We start from the raw sequence: 27,199 nt of genomic DNA, 5'->3' as shown, positions 1-27,199 counted from the left end.
CTCATCCTCTGTCGTCCCCTTCTCCTCCTGCCCCCAATCCTTCCAAGCATCAGAATCTTTTCCAATGAGTCAACTCTTCGCATGAGGTGGCCAAAGTACTGGAGTTTCAGCTTTAGCATCATTCCTTCCAAAGAACACCCAGGACTGATCTCCTTTAGAATGGATTGGTTGGATCTCCTTGCAGTCCAAGGGACTCTCAAGAGTCTTCTCCAACACCACAGTTCAAAAGCATTAATTCTTTGGCGCTCAGCTTTCTTCACAGTCCAACTCTCACATCCATAAATGACCACTGGAAAAACCATAGCCTTGACTTGGATGGACCTTTGTTGGCAAAGTAATGTCTCTGCTTTTGAATATGCTATCTAGGTTGGTCATAACTTTTCTTCCAAGGAGTAAGCATCTTTTAATTTCATGGCTGCAGTCACCATCTGCAGTGATTTTGGAACCCCAAAAAATAAAGTCTGACACTGTTTCCACTGTTTCCCCATCTATTTCCAATGAAGTGAGGGGACCAGATGCCATGATCTTCGTTTTCTGAAAGGTGAGTTTTAAGCCAACATTTTCACTCTCCTCTTTCACCTTCATCAAGAGGCTTTTTAGTTCCTCTTCACTTTTTGCCATAAGGGTGGTGTCATCTGCATATCTGAGGTTATTGATATTTCTTCCAACAGTCTTGATTCCAGCTTGTGCTTCTTCCAGCCCAGCGTTTCTCATGATGTATTCTGCATATAAGTTAAATAATTAGGGTGACAATATACAACCTTGACGTACTCCTTTTCCTATTTGGAACCAGTCTGTTGTTCTATGTCCAGTTCTAACTGTTGCTTCCTGATCTGCATACACGTTTCTCAAGAGGCAGGTCAGGTGGTCTGGTATTCCCATCTCTTTCAGAATATCCCACAGTTTATTGTGATCCACACAGTCAAAGGCTTTGGCATAGTCAATAAAGCAGAAATAGATGTTTTTCTGGAACTCTCTTGCTTTTTTGATGATCCAGCAGATGTTGGCTATTTGGTCTCTGGTTCCTATGCCTTTTCTAAAACCAGCTTGAACAACTGGAAGTTCACAGTTCACGTATTGCTGAAGCCTTGCTTGGAGAATTTTGAGCATTACTTTACTAGTGTGTGAGATGAGTGCAATTGTGCGGTAGTTTGAGCATTCTTTGGCATTGAAATGAAAACTGACTTTTTTCAGTCCTGAGGCCACTGCTAAGTTTTCCAAATTTGCTGGAATATTGAGCGCAGCACTTTCACAGCATCATCTTTTAGGATTTGAAATAGTTCCACTGGAATTCCATCACCTCCACTAGCATTGTTCGTAGTGATGCTTTCTAAGGCCCACTTGACTTCACATTCCAGGATGTCTGGCTCTAGGTGAGTGATCACACCATCGTGATTATCTGGGTCATGAAGATCTTTTTTGTACAGTTCTTCTGTGTATTCTTGCCATCTCTTCTTAATATCCTCTGCTTCTGTTAGGTCCATACCATTTCTGTCCTTTATCGAGCCCATCTTTGCATAAAATGTTCCCTTGGTATCTCTAATTTTCTTGAAGAGATCACTAGTCTTTCCCATTCTGTTGTTTTCCTCTACGCTGGGCTGAAAGAAGTACAAGCTGGAATCAAGATTGCCGAGAGAAATATCAATAACCTCAGATATGCAGATGACACCACCCTTAGGGCAGAAAATGAAGAGGAACTAAAAAGCCTCTTGATGAAAGTGAAAGAGCAGAGTGAAAAAGTTGGCTTAAAGTTCAACATTCAGAAAACTAAAATCATGGCATCTGGTCCCATCACTTCATTGGAAATAGATGGGGAAACAGTGGAAACAGTGTCAGACTTTATTCTGGGGGTCTATAAAATCACTGCAGATGGTGATTGAAGCCATGAAATTAAAATATGCTTACTCCTTGGAAAGAAAAGTATGACCAACCTAGGTAGCATATTCAAAAGCAGAGACATTACTTTGCCAACAAAGCTCTGTCTGATCAAGGCTATGGTTTTTCCAGTGGTCATATATGGATGTAAGAGTTGGACTGTGAAGAAAGCTGAGTGCCAATGAATTGATGCTTTTGAACTGTGGTGTTTAAGACTCTTGAAAGTCCCTTGGACTGCAAGGAGATCTAACCAGTCCATCCTAAAGGAGATCAGTCCTGGGTGTTCATTGGAAGGAATGATGCTAAAGCTGAAACTCCAGTACTTTGGCCACCTCATGCAAAGAGTTGACTCATTGGAAAAGACCCTGATGCTGGGAGGGATTGGGGGCAGGAGGAGAAGGGGACGACAGAGGATGAGATGACTGGATGGCATCACTGCCTCAATGGACATGAGTTTGGGGAAACTCTGGGAGTTGGTGATGGACAGGGAGGTCTGGTGTGGTGCAGTTCATGGAGTCGCAAAGAGTCAGACACGACTGAGTGACTGAACTGAACTTGGGAACTTCAAATCCATTCTCTTCCCTCCATTCATTGCTGGGCTGCTGGTTCTCACAGCTACCATGCTTCTAGGGTTGCTGGATTTCAAGGCTAGCTTTGAGCTAAGGAGAGGACCATGGAAATAGAGTAAGTTAAAATGTCACAGAGCTTACTGTTTTTACTGAGATTAAACTGTTTTTCTTTAATAAATACCCCTCTGATTTTTGTATGACCTTGGTTAATTTCCAAAGTTCAAAAAAAGTTGATTTTGACATGTCCTTCCCAAATTTTCCTGCTTTTATGGAGGAACAGATTTTTGGGTGTCCTACAATGCCATCCTGGAAATAGTCCCTTTTCCTAATATTTCAAACTTTTTCTCTTCTGATTATAGAATAAAATTTAGAAAGTGCATAAAAGCATGCAGAAATTTAAAAAGTCACGTGTGAATATAAGTTCATCATCACTTTAAGTATCTTTCTGGATTTTGTTTTATGCATTTCCTTAAGTTTATTAATTACTTAATTAATTATTTTCCCTGACTGAAGTAGTCATGAAGGTGAGGAGTAGAAAAGAGATTTGAGGAGAGGAGGATATTGTACCTGGAGCCTGGAAAGAAGGTAGAGTTGAGGAAGAAAGAAGTTCAAGTTGAAAAATGCAGAATAATGTAAGGGAAAAAAATAGAATTCCACCTTCCAGCAATAAATACGGGTGGTATATTGGGGTGTCTAATTTTCTGTTGTGTCTATGAATACATCTATAAAATATACACTTTATAGCTACATGTTCACATATATACTTATATGGACACACACAAACATATATGTGTCTGTGTGTGAGTGTATTTTTAAACAAATTGCAATCATATGGTGGATTTATGCTTTTCCCTTATATAATCAACATTTGCTGGAAGTCTTTAATTTGGGAGCCCGTTTTTCCATTAAGTAGATATATTTTAGTAAGACACAGTTCTATCATATTGGGCAGACACACAGTTTCCAGTTTTGCAGTATTTTTAAAAATATTACCTCAAATTTCCTTGTGTGCTCCCAACATGCATTTCTGGTTAGTTCATTAATATAAATTCCTAAAAGTGTCCCTTTATAATTTTTATTATTAAAACCTGTGGTACATGTTTTCAGTTTTACACAAGGGTTGATGCTGAGTTGAACAAGGGTGTCCAAAGACTTGTTCTATTCCTACTATCTTATGTAATTTAAAAAAATAGAAAGGTAGAGAAAAGTACACAGACCAGAGTGAACACACCAGTGTGCCCATCATGCATATCAAGGTGACAATAGCGAGGACAGCAGTAGTGATGAGAACGCAGTACAGTACTATGCCAGATATAGTGGGAGAAACCAGAGACACAGAGCGATTGTCCTTTTATGTGCACATGTATGTATGATTAGTTGTATGTCCCTTAAAGAGGTCCAGCTAACCTAAGGTCAAGGGATGCTGGGGAGAGAATTTTCAAGTGAGGAGTGTTACACAAGGGAAGCAAGGGAGTACCGAGACAGGTGTGTTGTGAGAGGGGACAGTACAGTGGTAATAACAAGTGAGCTTTGGGGCAGCCCCATAGTGTGAGATGAAGAGAGACACTTTTTGCTTGACTTTATTTCTCTTACCTTGAAAGTTGAGGCTCACTCTCTGAAATCTTACTATGTTCCTAGAACTGAGATAGGCCCTATGCAGGTGGGATAGTAGGATTGTAGAGAGGTTAATCTGGGGCTGAATTTCAGTGTCTCTACTTTCTATCCAGGTGATCTGGGACAAGATACTCAAATTTTCTGCAACACAAGTTCCTCTTTTGTAACGCAAGAATAGAAATGTGTACCTCACAGGATGACTGTCAGCATAAAACGAGCCAACTCAAATTTAGAGCATGTAGCATAGTGCCTGAAATGCGGTGAACACTTAACAAACAAATATTATTCCTTTTTTCCTCTCACAGGAGACAGACTCTCTTCTCAATGAATTTATAGTTAATGTCTTTTTTTCCCTGATTACTCAAGATTGTATTTATTATTTTTTAAAATATAAATGTATTTGTTTTAATTGGAGGTTAATTGCTTTACAATATTGTATTGGTTTTGCCATACGTCAACGTGAATCCACCACAGGTATACACGTGTTCCCCATCCCAAACCCCCCTTCCTCCTCCCTCCCCGTACCATCCCTCTGGGTCATCCCAGTGCACCAGCCCTAAGAAACCAGTATAGTTAATATCAAGGCAAGAGAAGAGGGAATTCAATAATTGGAGACCATGTGTACTAAAGTATGAAGTGATGTGGTCAGATAATAGGAGAAAGAATGGTATAGAGAATGAAAACATAAGTGATCCTTCATTTGCTGTACTTCCCTTTCTTTTGATTAAAATGTTTTTCATGTGCCAGCCTACACAATATATTCAACCTAATTAACCATAGGTGTCAAGATCTATGAGACTACATAAAAATTTTACAAGTTAGGTGAGCTGTTCAGCTTTGGGCAATTTAAGAGACAAATATTGGGCTCCCCAAACGTGGAATAAAAAAATGGTAAGTATCCTGTTCTGGAAACGTGTTCAGTTTGCTGCATATCTTCTCTGGATTCCCAGGAAAATTTTTGCTGTTTTATTCTATAGCTTCCTTACCAGTTATCAGAATTTAAGTAGATAAAACGTGGGTACAATTTGCCATAGAGAAACTGTAAAGAAGGGAGAAATAGAAGAGGAATAAAAGGGTGATTCTTTATAATTTTGTCAACCTTATCCCTTCTAACTTGTTAAGGCTTATGTGTCTTCCTTTATTATAGTGAGTGAACAAAGGTTACAGGGGAAGGGAAGAAGCTTGAAACAAGGACATTTTGCTATACACCAGTGCTGGTCTGTAAAATTCTAAAAGAAACCAAAAGGATCTGAAATAAAATATGAGGATACGAGTAACTGACATTTAAGAATTATAAAATTTTTCTTCTAAATAAAATTGCAGAAGCCAAACTTTATATGATCTGAGAGAGGCAGAAGGGTAAAAGTAATGTAGACAGAAGAGCAATGAAATGGAACTTTAGGGAAAAAAGATAATTTTACAAAAAGGGAGGAAGGTTGGAAGAGGATGCAAAAAAGAAAGTAAGAAGAAGGAAAAAAAAATACGAGTAATCCCACAAGGAAAACAAACACAGAAGTCAAATTGAGTGAGTAAGAATGAGTGTGTGAAATAAAGATGGGATGAACAAACAGGGGACTGGGGAATGCACAGGGTAGGAGCAAAAAATGGGGACCTTGAAAAAAATGAAAAGAGAATAATGTAATAGTATTCAGTAATGGTTGAGGAAATGATCAAAAGTCAATGATGGACAAGGGTGAAGATTGGGAGAAAAATGGTCATCGGATTATGGTGACATGAAAGTGAAAATGAGGCTGTGCCTTTGAATCCTGATCTATGTGAAGTAAAGCCAAAAGCACAGACTTGTTAGCTTATGAAGTGACATAAAGGGTTATCAAGGGAGAGAGACTAAGGGCACCTAGTATCCGTTCCTATTACAACTCTTCCAAGAATCCTGTTCTATCCGAGAACCCTGGGGGAATGAATACCTGGTAAGAATAACATACACAAGGTATAGATTCCTAGTTCATAGCACGTAAGGGTTAGTTAAAAACACACCAAAAAATAACAAAACAAGGAAACTTACAGACCCATCCTGAAGCACATTCATAGGACCCATCTCTTCATCTCATTTATTTACATAAATGTAAAAAAGTCGACCAAGTCTTCAAGTGGTTTGTTAACTATTTTACCTACTAGAGAAAGATAACTATTTTCATTCAGCAGAAAATTCATTCAACAGATTTCATCAATAATTTACTATATGTCAGATATGTCCTCTAGGCAATGGGGATCCAGTCAGCCAACAATAGAATAGAGTTTCTCTTTTTCCTCTAACTTGTGTCTCTTTGTGCACTCAGTTTGGGGACAAGGCGGGAATTCTGGCAATGTTGTTAGTGGTAAACATGGAAGGATTATCACAGGGTTAGCCTTATTAATCCCATCTTATAACGAAGCACTGACTGGAAAATCTCCTTAGGTACAACTTTGCTGCCCATAGGGCCCCACGTTCGGTGTTGCCGCATTCAGCGTGCATGAGATCAGAGCTGTGCAGTGATGCAGTGACTCGGAGCAGGAGCAGAAGGGGAAACGAGAATGTGGTACTGTTCATGAGGGGATGGGGCCGAACGTTAGAGGAGACTTACTTGCTTATCTATTTTTAGCACATCCTTCTGCTTCTAGCGATATTCAGGCATGACAGGCTGGCTTGAACTGGCTACCCAGTCTAAATTTCCCCTTTATTTGTAATACAGTAGATTGGGAAGGGAGGTATATGTGAGTGTGTGGTTTCTGATGCTTACATTATTAACAAAATGGATTGTGGCTGCCCTGAATGTTCATTTAAATGCAATAAAATATTAAACAAAGAAAACTTAGCATGACCTTGGCACCTGGGGATGCTCAGTTATGTAGCCTGTGAATTAAGGCCCTACAGGGGCCTCACTGTGTGACTTTTCACCACCTCTCAGTTCTTACTGGCCTCCTCCCTTCCAAGCCTCAGCTGAGGGGGTCACCCAACAGCAAGAGCTTTGTTTTCTGTGACATTTGCTCTTTGTTGCTGGCTCACTGTTTCGGTGGGGGAGGTGACATGCTCAAGTTTCTAGGGCCAGTAGACCATGCGCTTTTTGACACGATTACTCATTTCTCTCATGGAGAATGTCACCAGTGTCACTTCCCCCATGTTTTTTTTTTTTTTTTTTTTGGTGTATTGGAGCTGCTCAAGTTCGTGTTGTCACTCAGGCGGCAAGTGGCAGACTTCACAGCCTCAGAGAAAGTCGGGGAGGAGGTGGCTTACCTTGTCTCCCCTTCTCTGTTCAAATGTTTCTGTGCTGAAGAGCGCCCATTCGGCTGCCGAGTCTGCTGCCCCTTTAGCTGGCTTGGTTTGCCCTTCGGGGCTTTGTGGTGGGAAGCCTCTTGCTTATGTTAGCTAGTCTGAGATCGTTGATGGGTTGTCAGGCTCCAGAAGGTGAACCCTTTAACAGAAATGTCTGTTGGTTTCAGTTTCTGCTCTTGACTCTGTGAAACCAAGGCATGGGGTAAAATTTCTCAGTTTTGTTTTCTCGTGTTCCGAGGTCTTTCTTTCTTCCCTCCAACATTTTAATGCACGAGAGGGCTTGCTTTCTGAGCATAGATTTGAATTTATGTTTAAACTCTATTTTCTCCTTAGCTTGAGAGGAATCTTAAAAACACCCTGGGTTTCCTCTGTGTGTGCAGGGCATGCCTCAGAGCCTCAGGCCTGTGTTCTCACAGGTCAGCTGCTGTAATCAGTCTGAGCAGCACTGGATCAATCCAGGTTGCAGGGTCCTCAGTCAACACATGTGTGTCACTGAGTCTTCCCATGACCAGACCCTTGAGTGGACGCTACAGACAAGGGGCCTCATGCCTCCTGGAACATCCATTCTTTTTATACTGTATACCATCTTTGGGGCCTGGGCTGCTAAAAAGCACACTTCTAGCTTGAAGACGCTCTCATCTATTATTTTAAAATCCCCTCAAAAGATGATTCCACAGTGACTCTCCCTGTTATGTTCGGGGAGGATTGTTGTCTGGTAGACTTTCTGTCCAAGTTATATGGTGTTGGTGCTGAGCCAGGCAGTTCATCCAGTGCAGGGGAAGAGAGCAACGTCATCCTGACCCAGCCACTGTGTACATGCCTCCATTTCCTCCTGGTGACCCATGCTTCCACTAGTCTCACTGGTGTCCGAGAACAAACCTGAGAGCCAGAGCATTAAGGGGACCAACGGTGACAATGGCTAAAGCCTCTGGCCAAGGTTCTCATGACCTCTAATTTATTGCCAGCTGGCTGTGTGACCTTGAGTCAATGACTTATCTCTGTCAGCCTCAGTTTTAGGGCTATTGACAAATATTAAATGAAATAAAATATTTTAAAATTTAGCACTATGCTTAGCACATAGCAAAAATTTGATAAATAACAGTTACTTTTATTAAGGAGTGTCACCTTAACCATTGTTAAAGAGTGTCACTCTCTCAAGAATGTTACAGCCCATCTCACTCATCTGCCCACTTGGGACCTTGATCTCCTGTCATTCATCTTTCTCCTCTCCTTGCTCCTCCTCACCATCACCATCATAATTTGCCAAGCTCCGGCTATGCCAGGTGAGGTGGGCAGTGAGAGCATTTAATTGCACTGTGTCATGTAGTCCCTACATCACTCCTTTCAGTCTTGGCTCAATTTTTTTCTTCTCGTTGAAGCTGACTTTCACCCTTTTATGTAAGATTGCAAACCTGACCCCCACACTTCCAGTTTCCTGCTTTTTCTCCCTCTTGGACTTACCTTCTAATATACTGCATGCTTACTACATTTCCTTAGTGTTTATTTTTTGTTTATATCCTCCTTTAGAATGTAAGTACAGGAGACTTCCCTGGTGGCCCAGTGGTTAAGAATCTGCCTTCCAATGCATGGAATGCCCGTTCCATCCCTGGTCAGGGAGCTAAGATCCCACATGCTACCGAGCAACTAAGCCCATAAGTGGCAAGAACAGGTGCACAAGAACTAGAGAAAGCCTGCACACCACAATAAAGTCCTAGCACAGCCAAAATAAATAATAATTTTCAAAAAAAAATGTGAGTTACTGTAAGGGCAGGGAATTTTTTTTTTTTTAAAGAAATCTCACTCTGTCTTTAACAGGTGCATCTTAAGTACCAATAGAATGCCTGACACATAATAAATGCACAGGTATTTCTTCATCTAATGCATGAATGGTATTGATTGGGCAAAAAAAAAAAAAGTGTGACCATAACAATCCTCATTTTACAGATAAAGAGAATGAATTCTGATAAGTTATGTAAACTGACTAAGGTGAGAGCTAGTAGGGTTTGGAGTCTGGGTTTGAGTTAATCTGAAAGCCCAATCTCTTTATCATTTTCCTCTTCCACTCTTGTCACTTAAGTACACTTGGGAATTTTTAAGGAATGTCTCCTATATGCTCACATTTGCCAGGTAGCAGCACAGCTAGGGGCTTGAAGCCCTTAGGTGGCAGAGCTAGGTGGTCTGTGTCAATATGGAGGAGAAGATCTCTGTTTTCTTGGTGTTCCTCCCTTTTAGAAGCACCCCCAGAGACGCATCTCCTGTAGACTCATGCTTCCCAGAGGGTGGCTAAGTCTTCAGTGTGACTTACAGCCATGAGTACATGGGCTGGACTAGGTGTGACTGAAGTAACAGCTGCCATGCTGCACTCATTCATATCTTCACTTTCCTCTGACAACTGATGTTTGTAGTTCATGCTGGGGTGTGAATCTATAAACAGTGTCGTGTGATTTTTGAAAAATCTGAGTGATAAACAAACACATGAAAAGGTGCTCAACATTGCTCATTACTAGAGAAATACAAATCAAAACTACAGTGAGATACCAACTCACACCTGTCAGAATGGCCATCATCCAAATGTCTACAAACCATAAATGCTGGAACGGGTGTGGAAAAAAGGGAACCCTCTTTGCATTGCTGGTGGGAGTGTAAATTGATATAGCCACTATGGAAGACAGTATGGAGATTCCTTAAAAACTAGGAATAAAACTACCATATGACCCAGCAATCCCACAACTGGCATATATCCTGAGGAAACCATAATTGAAAAAGACTCATCTCCCAGTGTTCATTGCAGCACTATTTACAATAGCCAAAACATGGAAGCAATCTAGATGTCCATTGACCATCGACAGATGAATGGATAAAGAAGTTGTGGTGCATGTATACAATTGAATAATACTCAGCCACAAAAAGGAGGAATGCATTTGAGTTAGTTCTAATGAGGTGGATGAACCTAGAACCTATTACACAGTGTGAAGTAAGTCAGAAAGAGAAATATAAATATTGTATACTGACGCATATATGTGGAATCTGGAAAGATGGTACTGATGAATTTATTTGCAGGGCAGCAATGGAGAAACAAACATAAGAGTACAGACCTATGGACACAGGGGGAGGGGAGGAGGGAGAGGGTGAGATGTATGGAGAGAATAACATGGAAACTTACATTACCAAATGTAAAATAGACAGCCAATGGGAATATGCTGCATGCCTCAGGGAACTCAAAAGGGGGCTCTGTAACAACCTAGAGGGGTGGGATAGAGAGGCAAATGGGAGGGAGGGGACATGGGTGTACCTATGGCTGATTCTTGTTGCTGTTTGACAGAAAGCAACAAAACTCTGTAAAGCAATTATCTTTCAGTTAAAAAATAAATTAAAAAAATCTGATCAATAAGCATAGATCTATTTGTATATAGAGAGAGCTCTATTAGCAATGTTGTGGCTGTTCCTAGGAGGTGAAGTGCTGAATCATGGTTTGGCTTTGGTTTTTCTGAGAGTTTATAAGATCCACTTGGGAAAGTCAGTGGGCAAGATGGTGATTGAGAAACAGGAGTCACCACATAGGTGACCCCATAGTCATCCTGATCTTGCAGGGCTGTTGTATGGGACCATGCTTTGGGCATCTGATAGAAATGTCATCAAATGGAGTGGCTGCCCTGTATTTTCTGCTTCTCATCTCACCACCATATGCAGCCCTCAGGAGCAGGGCAAAGCAGGGGCATTCTCTGGTATGAAAAGAGCATCCTCGGCTGGCTGAAGGTGAAGAGATAGAGGAGTTCATAGGAGCTTTGATCAGCACAAGGTCATGACAAGCCAAAACAGATACGAATGTGGACCTGGCTTCCTAATATATTCTGTATTAAAGTTAAAAAAGATGGTCTGATTAAGGTGAGAGACACAGTGAAGATAGTCCTCATCATATCTGTGTCTTGTATCACATTGCTTAAGTTAGACCAGTTGGCTGGATTCCTACCAGGAGTGTAAGGGTCTTTTTGCTAGAGTTCTCAAAGTAGGGGAAGATGGCAAGAGTTTGTCACATTCAACATTCACTATGGACCGCCCCTCACTCAGTGTTCTTCTTGGCTAAACTGTTTGTTTTGTATTGGGGTATAGATGATCAACAGTGTTGTGATGCTTTCAAGTAAACTGAAGGGACTCAGCCATACATATACATATCCACTCTCCCCCAAACTCCCCTCCCATCCAGGCTGCCACATAACTTTGAGCAGAGTTCTCTGTGTTACACAGTAGGTCCTTGTTGGTTATTCATTTTAAATATAGCAGTGTGTAATTTACAGTTGCTGGGGGGAAGGATGGGGAAAAGAGATAGTTAGGGAGTTTGGGATGGACAATTACTCAGCATTTTGGAATAGGTGTCTACACCCCCAACTGTATCTGTGTCCTCCAGATCTAGAGTCTCTCTGTTTTCTTTTCAGAGAACAAATCTTCAGATTTCTGCAAAACTAGGAAAAAGGAAATAGAGAAGACGAGGGAACCTAGGGACTCTTAACAGCTTCTGTGATAGTATTCCACTCAGGCTTCCTTATTTCAGACATCCCTTTAACCCCAGGTTCCAGAGACCCTGGGGCTTCTGGTTCCTGAGAACTCTGCAGGTTCTGTGATGTTAACTGGGTTGGTTCTCCCCATCTTTGTCTACTGTTAGAATGGGACATGATGAGTTAGTTATCACTTGCCCATCTCTTGCTAGCTTCCAGACTATGGAGCTGGGGTCTCTTCGGTTCTCCCATTGTTATGGAGTTGGGTCTTGTTAAAGCTCCCTTTACTGCAGTTCTGGTTTCAGGAAGGGTTGAAGGTAGATGGGTGTGTTAAGTCATCCACCTTAACCTTTAACCTGCTGTTGCTGCTGCTGCTGCTAAGTCGCTTCAGTCGTGTCCGACTCTGTGCGACCCCATCGATGGCAGGCCACCAGGCTCCCCCATCCCTGGGGTTCTCCAGGCAAGAACATTGGAGTGGGTTGCCATTTCCTTCTCTAAGCATGAAAGTGAAAAGTTAAAGTGAAGTCACTCAGTCGTGTCCGACTCTTCACAACCCCACGGACTGCAGCCCACCAGGCTCCTCTGTCCAAGGGATTTTCCAGGCAAGAGTACTGGAGTGGGGTGCCATTGCCTTCTCCGAGCCCTTAACCTAGATTCTCCCCAAATACAACTTCTTTCTTTTGCCAGGAACTCATTTGATCTTCAGGGGGACTCATCTGCTGGCTATCAAGGTAAAAAAAAAAATAATTTGATAACTTAATCAGTTCCTTTATATAATGCTCAGTCTCCTTACGGGAAAAATGCATTCTCTCTGGTTGCTCCCTTTTCCTCCTGTGTTTCTCCCATGTATCTACACATGTGGGGAAGGAGGTTCTGAGAAGAGGACTTTGTGTCTTTGGGCCCCATGTTCTCCGGAATCCAAGTGAGATTCCTGTTTACCTGGCTGCTGTTGGCTTTGCTGGCATTTTCTTGTGCAGTTGGTAACTCGCATCTTGCTGCCCCATTTCTCTCCTGGCTTCTCAGACCCTGGCTGTGCTCCTTGGGCTGGGATGGCTTATACCTGGTTCCCACTGGCTGCAGGCCTGAATCTCCGCCATGTGCTGCTGCTGGTCCACTGAACCACAGGTCCACCTCAGAATCAGAAATAGGGCCACTGTCACTGGGGAATCAGTGGTTGATCTGTGGATCTTGCCTTACCCCCAACAGACCATGAGAACCAAAACTTTGGAAAGCTGAACTTTTGAGATTTCTTCCTCCCTGGGCCTCCTAATTGATGTGGTCATGTGCCAGGCTGGTGCAGGAGGTAATTATTTTCCAAGTCGAGTGGGGAGCAGAAACTCCTCCTGACCACAATGTTACCTGACTGTAGCTCCCCTTCTAGGGGCCAAAGCCTGCAAGGGGGGCAATTGGGACACATGTGGTTAACAGTCTTCCTCTTCTGCCTCCCCCAACTTCTTTTATTAAAAAATGAAGTGAGGGTGACTTTTTCTTTTACCTCCTGAGTAATTTATTCCTTTTATCTTTGAGCATCAAGCCTCCCCAGGGACTTGCCCATCATTGGTCCAAGGTTCTATCATTCCCACACTACAGGTGATCTATATAAATGTTGGGTTAAGGGGCTTTATTTCCTCCGTATGGACTCTATTCTGACTGTATGGACTCTGTAGCCCACCAGGTTCCTCTGTCCATGGGATTCTCTAGGCAAGAATACTGGAGTGAGTTGCCATGCCCTCCTCAGGAAAATAAAAATTGTCTTCTGAATAAATCTATTTTGTATATCAGAAAATGAATGCTAATTTTTCCCCTTTGCATTCCTTTTGTAAAGTATTCTAGTATTTTCCCAGAGAAATGGACTCCTTGGACTGATGTAGTCAAAAAAGGGAAAAGAGAGAAGCAGGTATTTTTTTCAAAATATTACACACAGAACTTGTGATATAATTACGTTACTGTAGGTTGAAAAGAATCCGAAAGCCTGGGATTGGTTAAGCATTGAGTTCCCGAAAAGGTCTTGAGCTGTGGGATTCTGGTTCCTGGAAGAGTTTTGGGCAGAGGCTGACCACATGAATATTAGCTTATGAGGTGAGACCATTTCTAAACATCTTTCATTGCAAAATCGGGGTGATTAAATGAGAACTTTGCAAAGCACTTATAAGAGCTTCATCTATTGTTCTCACCATTACGAATACATACATGCATGCTTAGTCACTTCAGTTATGTCCTACTCTTTGCAACCATATGGACTGTAGCCCACCCGGTTCATCTGTCCTTGGGATTCTCTAGGCAAGAATACTGGAGTGGGTTGCCATGCCCTCCTCCAGCGGATCTTCCCAACCCAGAAATCAAGCCCACATCTCTTATACCTCCTGCATTGCAGGCAAATTCTTTACCCACTGAGCCACCTTGGAAGCTATTACTAGCACTACTTCTATTAATGCTGCATTCAGCAGAAGTCTATTGTTTTGATTTGAAACATTTCAAATGTTGTAGTCTTGCTAACTTAGGGTGCTCCTTTTCCAAAATGATCTAGAATCAGCGGAAACATCTTTGAACTGAGAGATAAATAGTTGTAGAGAGAAGCCAACACAGTAAGGAATTTCAGAAATAATTAATGGTAACACACTGATGAACAAATGAGTGGTTTGGCTGGAGATGTCACCTTGGACAAAGCTTGCCCAAACTTTGTCAACCTTGGTCTACTTTTGTTCTTTGACATTTGTTTAAAGTCTCCAAGTTGGTGAATATTTTGGTCAGGTGGACTTAAAGGGTGAAAGAACTTCTATAAATATGAAAAAAACAATTTAACTCTTAACTAATTCCATGGAATAAATAAAATGACTAACTTTTTTGTATATATATACATATACACACACACATATATTAATCTGAAGTATAATGGATTACAATGTTAGTTTCATGTGTACAACACAATGATTCAGATATATATATGTGTGTATGCATGCGTGTGTGTATATATTTACTTTTTCAGACTATTTTCCCTTATAGATTATTATAAAATATTGACTATTGTCCCCTGTGCTATGTTAAAATGACTAGTTTGATATGTTTAACTTAAAACATTTAGAAAATATTGAATGTGCCAAAATCTTAAAGGTTATTATTAGGCTATGGAATTTTGAGTGATTTTTAATACTTTTCTTTCCCCTATGAAATCTCCAAGCTTTCTTTATGATAACTGTTACTCAGATCATCAGAGAAAATGATATATGGAAAAGCAAAAAGATAACATAGAACTGAGTTTTGTATCTTTAAAAAAAATGTATTTTTATTTATATTTGGCTGTGCCAGGTCTTAGTTATGGAATGGAGGGTCTTCATTGCTGCATGTGGAATCTTCTAGTTGCGGCAGGCAAATTCTTAGTTGGAGTGTGTGAGATCTAGTTCCCTGACCAGAGATCAATCCCAGGCCCCCTGCACCATGCTGCTGCTTCTAAGTCACTTCAGTTGTGTCCGACTCTGTGCGACCCCATAGATGGCAGCCCACCAGGCTCCCCCATCTCTGGGATTCTCCAGGCAAGAACACTGGAGTGGGTTGCTATTTCCTTCTCCAATGCTTGAAAGTGAAAAGTGAAAGTGAAGTCACTCAGTCGTGTCCGACCCTCAGCGACCCCATGGACTACATACAGTCTTCCAGGCTCCTCCATCCATGGGATTTTCCAGGCAAGAGTACTGGAGTGGGGTGCCATTGCCTTCTCCACCACGAGCAGAGTCTTAAAACTGGTCCACCAGGGAAGTCCCTGAGTTTTATATCTTAAGATAATTGATCCTAAGGCTTGTTTCCTATTTTACCATTTCATGTGAGCCTACATACATTTTTAAAATATAATTTGAAATAACTCAGTTTATACAAAATATCCTACTAATCTCCTAGCAATGTGATTATTGCTAAAGATTAGTTTAGAAACAAAGATCAGTGCAAGTTGCTGCATTTCATCAATGTTAACATTAAAACTTAAAACAAGGGAATCTGATAAGAATGTTATTCCTGGGTTTAAATGAATATTTAAAGATTGTGTATGTGTATATAAAACATATATTTGTGTATATATGTGTGTATGCATGCAGTCACTCACATATACGCAAGATATAATATGCAAGTAAAAATAAAAAGATTTTTTGAAAAATGAAGCAAGTCTCTCTGTATGATAAGAAGAGTGCCCCTAAGGTCTCCACCAAGTACAGAATTCTCTTTTTCTGTGATTCAAACCAGAACTATATAGCATCAGTATTCATTGGAAGGACTGATGCTGAAGCTGAAGCTCTAATACTTTGGCCACCTGTTGGGAAGAACTGACTCATTAGAAAAGACCCTTATGCTGGGAAAGATTGAAGGCAGGAGGAGAAGGGGACAACAGAGGATGGCATCACCGACTCAATGGCCATGAGTTTGAGTTGGTGATGGACAGGGAAGCCTGGTGTGCTGCAGTCCATGGAGTCACGAAGAATCAGACATGACTGAGCGACTGAACTGAAGGTCTCCACCAGCTGCAGATTTCTCTTTTTCCGTGATTCAAACCAGGACTACTCGTGGGAGAAAGTTGAGAAAAACTCACAACTGGCCACATGGTGGTGCAGTGGCTCCTCATAGAAATAGTGGTGCCCAGCTTCCAGAAAGCAAATCATTACACCCCAAAGTTAAGTTATTCCAGAAGATGCCTGACCAGTTTGACAAGCGTCAGGTTCCTGGCAGGAGCAGAAACTTCATCATCTTCCTGTACACAAAGATGTGGTTAGAATTCTGGCAAAGTCAGTGCCGGTGCATGTGACTTTATTATCTTCTGGTCTTGTGACTGAAAAAAGATATTTGGGTATTGAATTGTCTATAGACTGCTTTCTCTTGTTCTCCTTAAAGCAATGAATTAAATAATGACTAGTTTACTATCTGCCTCTATAATAATTTTTCCTTTAGCCTTAGTCAGCTGTCTCTTGGCCCTGCCTCCCAACTACTGCTGCTGCTGCTGCTAAGTCGCTTCAGTCGTGTCCGACTCTGTGCAATCCCATAGACGGTAGCCCACTAGGCTCCTCTGTCCCTGGGATTCTCCAGGCAAGAATACTGGAGTGGGGTGCCATTTCCCACTAGTTGTGTTCTAATTCTTCTCCTTTCCTTCTCAGCTAAGTTAACACTGCCATGTCTGTACTTCATCTACTCTTCAACTCATCTCAGTTTGGAGTCCACATTCGCTTTTGCAGGTCATCAATGAACTTTACATTGCCATGCCAGAGGATACTTCTGCAGTCCTTATCCATACATCCCATCCTAAAACTCTCTGGCCTTTACTTCCTTGACTCCAATTTGTCCTGGTAGTCCTCCTAATTCCTTGGTTATTCCTTTATGGTCTCCATGAACTCTTCCTTTTGTGTATATCCATTGACCATTAGTGTATCCCAGAGTTACAAAGCTGGAGGCTATTATACGGAGTGAAGTAAGTCAGAAAAACACAAATGCTGTATATTAGCGCATATATATGGAATTTAGAAAGACGGTAACAATGATCCTACATGCAGGGCAGCAAGGGAGACTCGAATGTAGGGAACAGACTTTTGGACTCAGTGAGAGAAGATGAGGGTGGGACAATGTGAGAGAATAGCATTGAAACATATACATTGCCATATGTAAAATAGATAACCAGTGCAAGTTTGATGCATGAAGCAGGGCACTCAAAGCCAGTGCTCTGGGACAACCCATAGAGATAGGGGGTGGGAGTTGGGAGGGGGGTTCAGGATGTGGGGGGACACATGTAAACCTGTGGCTGACTCATGTTGATGTATGGCAAGAACCATCACAATATTGTAATTATCCTCCAATTAAAATAAATAAATTTTTAAAAAATAAAAAAAATTTATTTCTGTCTGTGCACACTTTGGGCAATCTCATCACTATCATTATTTTATCCATCAGTGGAATAATGATCAATGCCAAATTTTTATCTTTAGCTTTGACTGTCATTCTCTACTCACCACCTTCAGGCCTCGCCATCAACCCCCACCCCCATGCCTTACAATGCTGCGTGGCTTCTTTGTTGCTAGTTTACTGGCACTACCATCTAGTTTTCCAAACCAGAGACTTCAAGAGTCATGTGAGATTTCTCATTTCCCTAAACCTCCTATGTCTAGACAATCAGCAACTTTAGCTGTTAAATATTTTTTTCAAATCTGTCTTTTTAGCCCTGTCCCTTGTATCAGTGATGTCGTGCAGGCCCTTGGCCTCTCTTTCTTGGTGCACTGTAATATGTAGTCAGTCTCCTTTCTTCTGTCTTGCTTCCCTTCAATTTAGCCTCTACAATGTAGAGAGAATACAAAACCACATCATTTAACCTCCTTATTTAAACAATTTTAGTGGCTCCTCACCATTTACAGATCAGAGTGCAAAGCTCTTACTATCGTTTACATAGCCCTACAGGCCTGGCTTACTTCCTCTGGTTGATTCCTGAATTCTCTCTCACCAGTTCTTGTTCTCAACATTACAACCTAATATTACTGCCTCTAGTTCCTCTCTCCTTCCCCATTGTCTGTGTCTCTGGATTTATTTATTTTGTTCCTTTTGTCTCAAACTCTCCTCCCATTTTACTTTGTCTTAATAGCTCTTACTCATCTTTTAACATTCTTGTCACATGATATCTCTCTGGGATGTTTTCCTGGAAACCCTAGTTGAACTAAATGCCCCCTTTTCTCACTGTCATAGCACTGTGTTTACCTACAATCTAGAACTTCCCAGGTTTTAATAAAATGATACATTTTGATAAGTACTTGTCCACTCCAATGGGCATGAGCTCCTTGAGAGGAGGGGTCACATCTACTTATTTTTCTCACCACCAGTTCCTAGCACAGGGTTTTGTGCATAATGAGTGTTTGATAAATTTTTATTGAACAAGATTTAAGATTTCTTGAGCCTCAGAGTCCTTGAGGGTGCTCTCTGAAGTCTGCTCTAGTTCTTAGAAAATTAAATATGGTTTTAGTTGGGGCCAACTTCCTGGAAGAGAGAAGACTTGAGCTGTGCTGTGAAGAATTGGGTGGATGGTGTTTGAATGATAATCAGACAGAACACTAACATTGTGTCTCTGACACAGAGTAGGGGGAGATGAGTTTGGGTTGGTAGAATTGGCTTATTAGAAACTTCTGATGAGGGGAAGGTGGATTTGGGCTTATCTACACAGGCAGAAGAAGCACTTGAGATTCTTAAACAGAGGAGTGATATTTTCAGAACCATCTTGCAGGAAGAACAATCCAGCACAAGATACAAAACCAACTAAGTGGGAAACAGGTGGGAATCAGTGAGGCCAACGAGATATCAAAGCTGTTCAACAGGTGCCAGATGCTGAGGGCATGGACCAGAGTGGCAGTTGAGTGAAGAAAAAAAAAAGAGTTTGAGCCATTAGAGGAAAAATAAACAGACTGATTGCATGTCATAACAACAGAGAGCAAAGAGTCATGACATTTTCAGATACAGCAGCAGAAAGTTGGGGATATAATGAACAAAAAAGGAATTTGGAGAGGAAGGATGGTTTATGGGGCAGCAGGTGACTTTAGTTTCAAATCTTTTAATTTGAGATGATGAAACATTGCAATATTTCATAGGTACTGCTGCTGCTGCTGCTAAGTCGCTTCAGTCATGTTCGACTCTATATGACCCCATAGACGGCAGCCCACTAAGCTCCTCTGTCCCTGGGATTCTCCAGGCAAGAATACTGGAGTGGGTTGCCATTTCCTTCTCCAATGCATGAAAGTGAAAAGTGGAAGTGAAGTCGCTCAGTCGTGTTCGACTCTTAGCGACCCCATGGACTGGAGCCTACCAGGCTCCTCCATCCATGGGATTTTCCAGGCAAGAGTACTGGAGTGGGGTGCCATTGCCTTCTCCATCATAGATACTAGGTATGCTTAAGAGATGCTGTATGCATTTGAGTGGGTGAATGAATGAATGGAATCTTAATGAAAGAGTTCATCAGGCAGATGAAATCTCTGACTGAAATCTCTTGTCGGGTAGACCATGTCTGGAACTGTGACTTAGATTTATAAATTATCAACTCAGAGTTGTGAGAACTACTGGAGTACATGAACTTCTGGAGGAAGATTTATCAGGGGAGAGAAAGGCAGAGGACTCAGGTGTGAGCCTGGGGTGCTTTCTTTCTTTGAAGTAAACAGAAGATCCATTGAAAACCAATGAGTGTGTTAGGTTAGCTAGATACAGATCTGTTGCTCTTAGCCTGAATAGTCTATACCACAGTTACACAGCTCTCAAATATAACAGAGTTGTTGGAATCTATCAGAAAACAAATTTGCAGTCATGAAAGCTATTTTTCAACATATGTGGCATATAAGTAGTCAGAATATATGAAAGTTTTTGTAGATTAATAAGAGAAAAATGAATATTCCAACAGAAAAATGGGTAAGAGGTATAAGCAGGAAATTTTGAAGATAAATATAAAAGTGTAAGAAATATGCAAAAGTGTGTTCAAGTGCACTGGAAATAAAAATAAGATAATACAATCTTGCTCTTAGCAAGCAGGAAAATTTTTAGTTAAAAAGCAATATCCATGGTTTTAGTGCTTCACAGGTGGCTCTAGTAGTAAAGAACCTGCCTGCCAAGACAGGAGATGTAAAAGATGTGGGCTCGATCCCTGGGTCAGGAAGATCCTCTAGATGAGGGCATGGAAACCCACTCTAGTATTCTTGCCTAGAGAATCCCATGGACAGAGGAGTCTGGTGGGCTACAGTCCATAGGGTCACAAAGAGTCCAACATGACTGAAGCAACCGGCCACATACACATGCACCCAGAGTTAGCAATGGTGTGGGAATCAGACACTTTGTGAAAAAGTAAACCCATGAAAACCTTCTGGATGCCAGTGTGGTGATAATGATTATATTTAATGCATTGATTTAGTTCTGTGAGTTCTTGAAATTTGAAATAATAATTGCTTCGCACTGATATAAACGTATGTGTTTATTTCAACTTTGCTTACAGTTATACAAGGTATAATATTAACTTCTTGCTGATCTTAGTAGTTATTAAGGTGAATCTGTACATAGAATTGTTTTTAACTATCATTCTGAATATCTGGCATTGCAACTCTCATAATTGTAACTATTTCTTATGTTATGCTCAGACACACTGATTATTTTCATCTGGTATTTAATTTGATTTATTTATGACACTTAGCTTTTCTCATTTACACTTGCACTTCCTCTCCTTCAAAATTCTCTATCAGCTTCATTCTTGTTGAATCTCATTTTGATGTGGTGAACTATCTAGTCTCCTCTTCTCTCTTCTTAATTGAAATATAGTCTATTTATGATACTGTGTTAGTTTCAGATATACAGCAAAATTATTCGGTTATCTATTTCAGATTTATTTCCATTACAGTTTACTACAAGATATCAAATATAATTCTCAGTATTACTGCTGCTGCTGCTAGGTTGCTTCAGTCGTGTCCGACTCTGTGTGACCCCATAGATGGCAGCTGACCAGGCTCCTCTGTCCCTGGGATTTTCCAGGCAAGAATACTGGAGTGGGTTGCCATTTCCTTCTCCAATGCATGCATGCATGCTAAGTCGCTTCAGTCGTGTCCGACTCTGTGTGACCCCATGGACAGCAGCCCACCAGCCTCCTCTGTCCATGGGATTCTCTAGGCAAGAGTACTGGAATGGCTTGCCATTTCCTTCTCCACTCTGTATTACAGTCCTTGTTTATTTTACCCAGGGACGGGGGAGCCTGGTGAGCTGCTGTCCATGGGGTCACACAGAGTCGGACACAACTGAAACGACTTAGCAGCAGCAGCAGCAGTATATATCTATTAATCTCAAACTTTCAATTTATCTCTCTCCTCCTTCCCTGTTTGGTAAGCGTAAGTTTGTTTTCTGTGTCTGTGAATCTGTTTTGTAAATAAGTTTATTTGTATCATTTTTTTAGATTCCATGAGTAAGGGATATCATATGATATCTGTCTTTCTCTGATTGACTTCACTTAGTATGATAAACTCTAGGCCCATCCATGTTGCTACAAATGGCATTATTTCATTCTTTTTTATGACTGAGTAAGATTCCATTATATATAGGTACCACATTTTCTTTATCCATCCATCTGTTAATGGACACTTAGGTTGCTCTCATGTGTTGGATACTGTAAATTTTCTGGTCTCCTCTTAATGTTTCAGGGACATATCTTTTGCAGTTTATCACAATGTCTTGTGCTCTGATTTACTGCATAGAAATCAGTAATTTTTATACTTCTTAAACTATTAAATCTTTGAAAAAGTGAAGCAGTGGTTCATAAATGCAGATTATAAGCTGTCAGAAATGCATTTTTCAGACGCATTTATACTCCAGATCAAGATAAAAATAGATGATTTGTTTAACTTTGCATGCTTTAAATTCTAAACCTACTTTCTAAAAAATATTGAGTAAATACAAACTTGGAGGCTTATTTGCTTATTGTTTAATTGCGAAGTTGTGTCCAACTCTTTTCAACCCCATGGATTGAAGCCTGCCAGGCTCCACTGTCCATGGGATTTCCCAGGCAAGAATACTGGAGTGGGTTGCCATTAAAGTGAATGAACTCATCAATTGCCATGATCAATACATATAAAGAATTTAGTTAACCCTAAATGTTACTAGTTTTATTTGCCAGGGGGATAATGTGTAAACAACTTCGTCCTGACTCTTGGGAAGTTATCCTAATGCTTTCTGGATAATGATAGATAGATGACAAATATTTGGATACATTGGGAAATTGGTTAAAAAATTATAAATACACAACAAACTAAACTATTTTACTTTTCTAACTAACACAGAATGAGGTAAGTGACTGCAGTTGTTCGTTACTGCTTGTTCAGTCTTTGTTTCTTTGGTATTGCCAAGAACCAGGAGGAGAAAAGAAGCCCAGTTATTAGTCATTAGGCATGTCAGAACGGGTTACATGTTCAAGTTCAGTTTAAGTTTATACTGAAGTTTTACACTGCTGCTCATTTTTACTGAACTGGTTTTTTTCTCCCTGAGGCAATGACATATATTTGGCATATTTACAAATGCTGAGCAGCATGATTTCATTATTTTGTACTGAAGGGAGTCAGAACATGCACAGGTGGTTTTTAATTTATGATGGTTCGATTTAGAATTTTTCAACTTTACAATGGTGCAAAAGCAGTATGAATTCAGTAGAAACTTTACTTTGAATTTTGATCTTTTCTTCAGCTAGCGATATGCAGTATGATACACTCTCATGATGTTGGCCAGTGGGAATGAGCCACAGCTCCTGTCAGCTCCACTATCACAAGAGTCAACAGCTGATAAACTTACAACCAGCTGCCCCCAGCCAGCCATTCTGTTTTTCATTTTAAGTACAGTATCCAATAACATGAGATATCCAGCACTTATAAAATAGGTTTGTGTTAGATGATTTTGCCAACTGTAGGCTAATGAAAGCATTCTGAGGACATTTAAGACAGGATTGACTAAACCATGATGTTTGGGAGGTTAGGGGTATTAAATGCATTTTTGACCCAGGATATTTTCAACTTATGATGGGTTTATGGGGATATTACCCCATTGAAGTTGAGGAGGATGTGTAGCTTTATACAAATCTCATTTGAAGTATTACTGTAACTATGGAAATGTATTGTTTCTCATAGGTGTGCTGCGCAGAGAAAAGATCACAAATGCTGATCATCAATAAAGATCTGATGTCCCAAGGACAAGTCACTGGACAATTCTAGTCATCTGTGGTGGAGGGCTATAAAGATTCTAGGAGACACCTTAGAGAACTTGTTCCAGGTTCATGCTGCTGCCCATCTCACAGGAATGGAGTTAAATATATATATGCTTCAGCTTACCAGTGTTTTTAAAAAATCTGTAAATGATTTACTATTTCCTTTGTGTTTGTCATGTGGATAATTCTGGTATTTGGCCAGAGATCTAGGGTTGCAAATCCTAGAGTTTTTTGTGGCTGAAGCTCCTGACCCAGACATTCCTCCCAAGAGAAATCAATGAGGTTCAAGTAAGGCAAAGCACATTTAGTATTTCTATGGAATCCTTGATTCAAAGACCAATATGGTTACCTGTTATGGAGTTAGAGACTCCTCTTTACCTAAGTCCCTCCTGAAGTAATTCTGTCTCCTTGCCCTTCCTGGCCCTGTCCAGTTTTGGCTTCTATACCATTCAGTTCTCAATACCAGGGGAAGCAAATCCAAGGAGGTGCAAAATAGAGAGTATCTTTTTTAGGATCTAGCATATCTGTGGTTTAACCTGTATGCCTCAGGGGAGCATACTCAGTCACAGAGGTGAAAGAGTTACTTACTGAGGCTTGGAGTTTTAATGTTTGTTTTATAAAAAGCTCTATTTCCTAGTTCTTTAGTTCTGTTAATGTTTTTGAATTTAACCCAAAAATGATGGTTAGGGGAAGTAAAGAGGAAGACATCAATAAGTAATAATTATAGAGAGACAGGATGGAAGAAATATATCAAAGTAGTCAAGAGAGGTGGCTTTGTTCCCAGATTGCCTAGATTAAAACACTATTTCTGTCACCTCCTAATTTAGTCAAGTGCTTAATGATTTTGCTCTCCTGTTTTCACATCTGTGAAATGAAGATAATAATAATTGTAAGAATTAAAGAGGCAAACGTTTATATGCTCTAGGTGCTTAACGTGTTTATCATTATTCAGGCATATCATTCCTCCATGACCACAGTCATGTTTCTAGGAAGTGGTCATCAATGTCCAGAAAATTTTAATATTGACTTTACAGTGGACACAGGTACACTTGTTTGCCCTAACTGCTCAAATTGACTGATTTTAAAAATAGGCAGACAATATACTAAGTTGTAATGGCAAGTACAGTTGTTGGTAACGTAGAATGTTTTGGTCTGATTGGTCAGTTCTCTTTATGTGAAAAAAAAATTGGGGAGAGTAAAATTGTAAAAAAATTGGGTAGTATTATATGTAAATATTAAAAATTATGTATAAATTGGGTTGTAGAATTATAATCAGAAAGTTGAAAGAAAGACAAAATTAGATTTTGAAGATATTATGTAAGGTATTCAACTTTGATCAAATGCACTCATCATCTCTTCGAACAAACATGTGTGTTGGTAGGTTAGAACTATCTTTATCAAATGCCATAGAAAACATTAGGCAAAACTGTGCTTTTTAGGCTTCTTATTTCTAGACTCCAAGTAATCTGTCTCCAGTGCCATTAATAGTTTTCAATTTCAGGTAGAAAACACTAACATGGTTGACTTTTCAGGTTCATTAATTGCAGTCATAGTGTAGTCTTATTTTTCTGAGTTTACATGCTGTTTTCCCTGATTCAGTTCAGAGGTTTGCAAATCTCAGGCACACAGTTTTAGAGATACCATTTTAGAGTATCACTTGTCAAATGTTAATGAGCATAGGAAGTACCTGGACATCTTGTTGAAAAGCAGAATGTGACTCAACAAGTCTGGAATGGGACCTGAGTCTCTGAGCTTCTAACAAGCTCCAGGTGCTATCAATGATATTGGTCCAAAGATGTACTGTAAGTAGTAAGTTTGTAGGTGACTTGTGCATCCTAATGTCCCCCATTGCCTCTAACTTTTTCCTGTTAGAAAAAAAATACAATTTTTAAGTTCCGGAAATGGCATATGAAGTGAGTAGTTGTACACAAGGTGTTCTCTTTTGTTTCCGACAGCGTATCACTTCTCTGATCATTTCATATGTCTCTTATTAGAATGTTTATGAGAGTGTTTTGTAAACTGTGAAGAGTTATACAAACTAAGTGGCCTGCCTGCATCATTAACCATCTCATAATAAATAAATCATCCTGGCCATGTAGGTTGTCCGTGTACCTGCTGCTGCTGCTAAGTCGCTTCAGTCGTGTCTGACTCTGTGTGACCCCATAGACGGCAGCCCACCAGGCTCCCCCGTCCCTGGGATTCTCCAGGCAAGAACACTGGAGTGGGTTGCCATTTCCTTAGCAAAGCAATGCCTGTTATTCATAGCATCTGTCCTTGTATTTTGACATGGGTTTTTGTTTGAATTCATTGTTGTGTTTTGTGAAGTCTAGCACAGGGAGTGCCCCTTCCAAGGAATGAGTCTTTTGTTTACACTTTCTGTGAACATCTCTTTGAACAAATTGCCAAAGTGTATTTTTTGGTACACCACAATCTCTGTTGTAAGTTGATATTTCAAACATATGCTCCATATTTGATGAAAATTTGTTTTGCTATTTTCACTTGATGGAGTAATAAACATCATACTTGCTTTTAGACACTTTGGCCACCTCATGCGAAGAGTTGACTCATTGGGAAAGACTCGGATGCTGGGAGGGATTGGGGGCAGGAGGAGAAGGGGATGACAGAGGATGAGGTGGCTGGATGGCATCACTGACTCGATGGACATGAGTCTGAGTGAACTCTGGGAGTTGGTGATGGACAGAGAGGCCTGGCGTGCTGCAATTCATGGGGTCGCAAAGAGTCAGACACGACTGAGCGACTGAACTGAACTGAGACATTGTTGATACTTTTAGGCATTATTGATATATGTAGATTTAGATTTATTTTTAGATATTGTTGATACATTTTAGATATTTTTAGACATTGTTGAATTATCATCATAACCACTACCATTTTTGGAGTTCCTACTTTATACCATTAACTGTATATACTGTACATACATTTATTTTTTCCTAATCATTGAAACGTACTTGGAACGCAAGGATTTTGTATTGGTCAGGACAGGTTCAACTAAGCTGTGGTAACAAATCGCCCCTAAAATTTCAGTGCTTTAGCAAAATAAACATTTATCATCCAGTCATGTAAAGTCCAATGCTGGTCAGGAAGGATTCTTAATCCTATGAGACCATCATCTTGATTTCTGCCTGGCTCTTAATTTATAAAGATGACTGAGTGACAACATAGGAGGTCAATGGCACTGAAAGAAGTTTGTCATTATTCCCTGTTCCCCTAGAAATAGCACCTTGACTTACCATGCAGGGACACTGGGGGAAGCACCAAAGTTAGTTAAGAGGCAGAAGCAGGAATAAGGGAAAACACATAGGTCCAGAATCTTTATTGCGTTTTCTGTGGGAAAGGCAAAGCAGGGCAAGGAAACTGCTTAGGACTGGTTTGAATTATGTTGGTAGGCTCTGGGCAATAGGGTTGGTCTCTAGTTCTCTGGTACCTGGCCCTGAGTGATTTAGGGCAGGAGAAATGCTGGCCTGGTATATGAGAGTTAGATAAAGAAGGCAGCTAATGTTGAGGTATGTTCCTTCTACCCAAAGCAATCTATAGATTCAATGCAATCCCTATCAAGCTACCAACAGCATTCTTCACAGAGCTAGAACAAATAATTTCACAATTTGTATGGAAAAACAAAAAACCTCGAATAGCCAAAGCG

The 27,199-nt window shown here is 40.5% G+C and overlaps 1 long non-coding RNA gene across 1 annotated transcript in view; it reads left to right on the top strand.

Annotated features, from left to right (window-relative positions):
• LOC112585093 overlaps positions 1–26,078 on the top strand; it is a 117,983-nt gene extending 91,905 nt beyond the window's left edge. Inside the window, exon 3 of the long non-coding RNA XR_006551162.2 lies at positions 23,462–26,078. This is a non-coding gene — a long non-coding RNA (uncharacterized LOC112585093). The remainder of the gene's footprint in view (positions 1–23,461) is intronic.
• The last annotated feature ends 1,121 nt before the right edge of the window (positions 26,079–27,199 follow it).

The sequence above is a fragment of the Bubalus bubalis genome, chromosome 5 (genome assembly GCF_019923935.1).
Source record: "Bubalus bubalis isolate 160015118507 breed Murrah chromosome 5, NDDB_SH_1, whole genome shotgun sequence".
In the NCBI taxonomy this organism is placed as follows: Eukaryota; Metazoa; Chordata; class Mammalia; order Artiodactyla; family Bovidae; genus Bubalus; species Bubalus bubalis.
This window is presented reverse-complemented; position numbering and strand designations above follow the sequence as displayed.